The sequence below is a fragment of the Megachile rotundata genome, chromosome 5 (assembly GCF_050947335.1).
Source record: "Megachile rotundata isolate GNS110a chromosome 5, iyMegRotu1, whole genome shotgun sequence".
Classification (NCBI taxonomy): Eukaryota; Metazoa; Arthropoda; class Insecta; order Hymenoptera; family Megachilidae; genus Megachile; species Megachile rotundata.
The window spans coordinates 17,846,224-17,852,223 of record NC_134987.1 but is presented as its reverse complement, the minus strand read 5'-3'; positions in this window follow the sequence as shown (position 1 = coordinate 17,852,223).

Here is a 6,000-nt window from a genome sequence, read left to right as displayed (position 1 = left end):
TACGCCGAGCAAATCAGGCTGAAAGATTTCACTCGTTGATATTCCAAAGAGATCGTTCCACTCGTGATCGCAGATTTTTACTCGCGCTTCACTGGCTACCGTCTGAATCTATAATGCTTTTGATATCAAGCCTTTAGTCGTTTCGTATAATCGTGTCGCTTCGCCTCTGAAATAAAGCAGAAAAAGAAAGGAGGAAATCCGTTGACGGCAAAGCTCGGTTTTTAAGCGACTCGAGCCTGTAAATGAGGCGTCGTGTAAAGGTGCGTTTACACTATACGAGCAAGAACGTAGCGAGAGCATTCGTTGGGCTCGTTTAGTGTAAACGACCATCGGGCAAACTATTTGGTCACATCAAACAGTCAGCAAATGTTCGTGTAGCTTCAATTGACCGTCCTCGGTATGTCGAATCGAGTCAAATCGCACGGAACTCGATCGGATTCGATACAATTTGCTACCGTTTAGTTCAACGCGATTGATATGATCCGAGCTCCAAATAACAATCTCTCAATTTACTGATTTCTATATTGTATCATACTGAATCTTTAACTTGAATCAAGTCGGATTAAATCTAACTTTGATTACACGGTTTAAGATGAAGCCGAACTGGATGACATCGAATCGAGTTACGTTGATTTACATTAAAATTGAATCACATTGACTCAAAAGTTCCAACAAGAAAAATTGTCGAACATCCTAAGAACATTCGTTCGACACGAAGGTTCGGTCGCTAAATTTAAACGCACCCTAATGGAAACAGCGCGAACCTATTAGCGCGCGAAACGGAGCAAAGTTGAAAAGAAACGAATTCTGTCCTCTCATCGAGAATGCCAGTAATCTACGCGCGATCGCAGACACAGACGCTTCAAAACATTGTGTTTAATCCGCAACGGTGGAATTTTCGCGAACGCGAACACCCAATTAACTCAGATGAATTGCTTGGATCACCGAGGTCGCGAACGTGCGCTCCACTTTACGCTTCTTCTTCTTCATCTGTCGCGGCTCCGTCCGCGTTACATAAACGAGAAGAGAAAGGAAGAAATTTATTTTCTCAAACCAGCCAGGTACCATTATGTTTATACAACGGTATCGATTCACCCGTTTTCCGTCCACGATTTCAATGAACGCGTTGCATTGAAAATGTTGCGTGCAAGAAATGCATACACTCTGTTCGTGTAATTGTGACCCGTGTTACAAAGCGACCACGACAGAGGCGAGGATATCTGGCCTCAACATCTGCGCAAATTAAAAATAAAACGCGAGAGGGGTCGCGTATTGTAATATCACCGACGAGGCGACTCTCCGGCACCGTGAAAAGCGCGAAGTACAAAATTTCGTCGCTTAATTGCGACAAAAGTGTTCCGTAACGCGATAAGATCCCTGGATATATTTTCCATAAACAAACACCTTTAAACTTGCTTTTAACTTAAATGTTCGATCATTTCCGAAGAGAGATTCTGGAAAGTAAAAAATTTTCCTCGCATCTTTCATACGCAAAGACTTGAAGGTCCGATAGCTCCATACTCCCATAGGTTATCTTTAACCCCTTGCACTATGATCTATTTGTCAGATGCGTCAGTCAGATGACTAATTACTGCTACAATATTAAAACAGACGAAAAAAATTGAAATGTTATGGCAATATGTTATTATTCAATCATTGACTATGCACATTATAATTGCACTTGAACTCTAAATTGGAGCTCATTCAAAACTTGAGTGAAATTGATCACGGCCGAGGTAAGAGTGCGTCACGAGTCAGACTCGTTAAAATAGTGCAAGAGGTTAATTATAGTTTTAAAACTTTAAAATAGTCTCAAAATTTTGCGTCGAAGTAAATTCGCGAAAGAAACGCAAATGGGTTAAGAACGAGACATTTTCTAGCCGCCAAGGGATGCTTTTTCTCCGCTTGACGGAACTGGCTGCAGCCGGCCACCGAACCCGACTTCCGGTGACACCGTGACGAACATAAATCCCGAACGATGCGACGCACTAAGCGCGAGGACAATTAAATGGCCCCTTCGTTGCTTCCCGTTCGTAACTTATCCCCGTAGTTTCCGAACTTGCTCGCGCAAACAACTTTAATTAAACATCTAGCAGCGATTGCGTGCGTGTGTGCGTCGAGCAGGAAGGCTGCAACTGAGAAGGAGATAGAAAACAAATGAATGGAAACGACTGTAAGAAAAAGGAAAGTTGCAAAATAAAACTGGGGAAGGAAAAAGAGTAAAACACTGGCGGTATAATCTTGGCTTGATTGTCGGTATGAGACTGGGGATCGAGTGTGTACAACGGAGGAGCACAATATGGGGCACATTTTTATTACTTGGAGGAATTCTAGGAAAAAAGTGGGGAATGTTAAGAAAATAGTTGGTAGATACTGGAGTTCGGTGTTGAAGAAAATTTGAAGACCTAGAAATATCCTAGAAGAGGAATCCTAGAGAATCCGAGGGAAATTCTGAGGAAATTCGAGGCAAATTCTATTGAATTACAGATGAATCCCACAGGAGTGAAACCGAAGGAAAGCCTAACTTGTATACACTGTTTCCTACTTAAAGAAAGTGTGCATGCATATTACTTAAATGAAAGGGAACACATAATACCGCGTCGGATCGTGTAATTGGAACACATTTTCTAATTATATTCATCATCGTATGTGGCGATTTTCGTTGATAACAATGAACGTCAATCAAGCACATTAAATTATCGCGATGTGACTGAGAAATTACGGATAACTCGGATAATGGCTGCAACGCGAATAATCTCCGAAGCTGTACACGAGAAGATACATTCGCGATAGCGCTCGGATATCATTCTTTTGTCGTGACGTTGTTATAACAACGTGTCGCGTACTCGTTGACGAATTTGTCCGTCGAACGAGACGAAAACGAAAAATCTCCCGTTAGGAAAATGATCGTCGAGGATCGTGATACCGTCGAAAAGTTATTGATACGGAAACGAGTATCGACTTTGGACGTGCACCGGCTCTCACCTTTGCCGGCGTACGTTCCTTTTAATCTATCCGCATGGCGCAACGTTCCTCTGCCTCCGGGGGCTTTCGGATAGCGATGGAGGAAAAAAGATCCGTGCGGAATCGCAGGCGTCGAGTACGTGGAACGCATTACACGATCATCGCGTACGGAAAGCCCAGATCAATTACATAATGGCGCGACTGAAACGGATGCTCTTCAACCACCGCCCCGAGCCCCCTTAGCCTCGGTATCACCCAAAGCCACCCCCTCGCTCCCTGCCGCAGCCCCTTTCGCAAAGTGACTATAGAACAAAGGGTTGAGCCTCTTCTCTGCGGGCGCAGTAATTATTATGCTCTTTGACGATCCCTCTGTCTGTCAACGGTAACGCCACGGAATCGATACTTCTAAAACTTTAATCGTTTCATCGTATGAGTGACATGCTTTCGCGGTTTGACCGCGTGCAAAAATATTCCCTGATCTTAGAAAATCTTCTAATTCTCTCGCTGTGTGTAACCAAACAGGAAGGTAGAATTCTTTAAACACAAATAGGAAGGATGTAGTTTATATATATTACCTTGTGTGTTTATATATATTATCTTGTTATATACCTTGTTATATGTTATTACCTTCCGTTGCATCAAGAGGACAAAAATATTTAGTCCGACTTACAGCTGCAGAAGTGTTACATGCAATATAGAAAAAATTCTCCATAAAGCAGCGAGGTAGAAATCGGTAAACAGGCATGCAAGAGATAAATTATATAGGAATTGTTTATTGATAAATAAGGAAAGTAAACGTAGGACGCGGTTGCATCGGTGTTGAAAAATGATAGGGATTGATCGAAGGGATCTCATTATCCTGGAGGAAAGACGAGATCTTCTCGCGAAACTTCTTTTTCGGCTGGAAGAAGACCCCCCTCGTTCACGATACAGAAACGCTTTCCTCGTTAGTCTTAATTCTCCCACGAACCGACATAGGTGACACTCCACCATATCACGAACGACGGTACATCCGAGATGGCGTTAATGACACCGTGGATGTACACGCGATGAATAAGATCGTAATAACGAGTGCCAACCGTTGTTTGCCACGCAAACCCCTTAATTTTCCTGCCTAATGTTCGGATTAATTTTCCGTTCGTCTTTTTCGCGCTGAGTATTTACTTTTGTCGAATAAAACAAAGAATGTAGGCCGCTTTCGTGTCTGGATACGGAATTTCTTTTACGATTGTAATACCCCGACTGATCTGCGGGTACACAATTTTTCAACGTTCGTCGCTCGACGAAGATAAAATTATGCTTGATTCTCTTTTAACGGAATATCGTTAGTTCCAGATATTCTATCGTTCCCTCGATAATTTCGAATATCTTTTCTGCCGATAAGATAAAATGCGGACTGTCTCGAGGTTTTACGTTTCGCTTGCTTTATGTTGGAACGATCACTGGTAGCTTCTAAATGTTACAAATTTTTCGATTCGAATCACTTATACACGCTGGTCAAATCATAGTCGAAAGTATAAGATAAGTATAGGAAAATTACGAACTTTAGACTTTTGTAGATTAGCAAGGTTGAATTTTACTAGCTCCTTTTAAAATCCCGTAGAAAATAAACTATAATTTTCTGAAGTCCGGAGCTGCTAATATTTGCTATACATTTATCAATGTGTTGATACCCCAAAAGTTTAGAGCGATGACGTATGTTAAACACGCTTACATTAAGCACCGCACAGATTAAGATTCTCGACGGTTCGTCAGACGATCTTTGACCGTTGCATATCTAATGGTACGAAGCAAAAAAGGGGGATCGAAAGAAATGTCTGACTTTTCAAACGCGTTTCTGATGGGAGATATCGCGTATCACTACACATATACGAACAGTATGAACACAGACATATACCAGAGACGCTACTCTTGGCCCGAGCAAAATCTCAGCCCGCAGGAATGACAATAGACTGTCAGATAATGAATCCCCACTGTCACCCCCTTTACCATACCACGTTCTAAAACCCACCCTCTACCCATGCTCTCTCTTTCCTCTCATCCTCTCCTGCTTACTCCTGTTTCTTCCCGCTGAACAGCGACAGCTTCGAAACCGCCAACTTTTACTCTCAAAGAACAAACTTTTTCGTGTTACAGGAGGGTAAATTAGACTAATCAAATCCGTCGAATTAACATGTTAACTGCTGCGAGAAGGAATTTAAAAATTGTAGGATTTTTTGTAACGATAAAAAAGTTATCGAAAGCATACTTGAGAACTTAACATAAATTAAAAATTTATAAAAAATGGGTAAATGGAAATAAAGAATGTTCACTTTTAAAATATGTCTCGCAGTTACCAGTTATTAAAATTTTACATCAGTTGTTGCATTTTTTAAAGTCTTGAACTATTTTCTATTTTTAGACGTTATATTTCGAGTGAAGTCTATATGGCTCTGAGAGGAGCTGCAGAGGAAAAGTTTGCAATTAACCATTGACAAAGACGTAACTTTTACTTGGGTTTCAGTTGTACCTCTCGCTATCTGTACCCCTCGTACTTTCCACCCTCTGCTCTTGTAGCAAACAGGACTATGACCGAGTAGGCGAGGCGTCCACTTAGCGCTAATGCCCCTTTTATTGGTCAAGATCTCAGTCGAAAGCTGAATAGATGCCTGGGTCGTCCTTCCAACTCGGTTCCTTTTGAAAATTAAACGAAACTATCGATTACAACCGCTCGCAAATATTGCGGCCATTCTGCGAGGGCTAATTCGAAATTGATCGCGACTTTTAAATAACAATCGATATCGATCAATTTTTCTTAGCAAATTGACCACAGCTTATGTTTGCTTTCTTAAGAAAAATTCAAATTTATAACTTTTATAATATACAAGTATATGCTCTGCATATCTTGCACTTCATATGGTGGAGGAGCTTAATTTAATAGTAAAAATCTCCCCACGTTATTACGTTTATATAATTTTTGCCTTCTTCACTTTTTTTACCTAAGTGGTCATACTCTTTGGATTTGCTGCAAAAAGAAGTTAATTCAATTATCCGCTT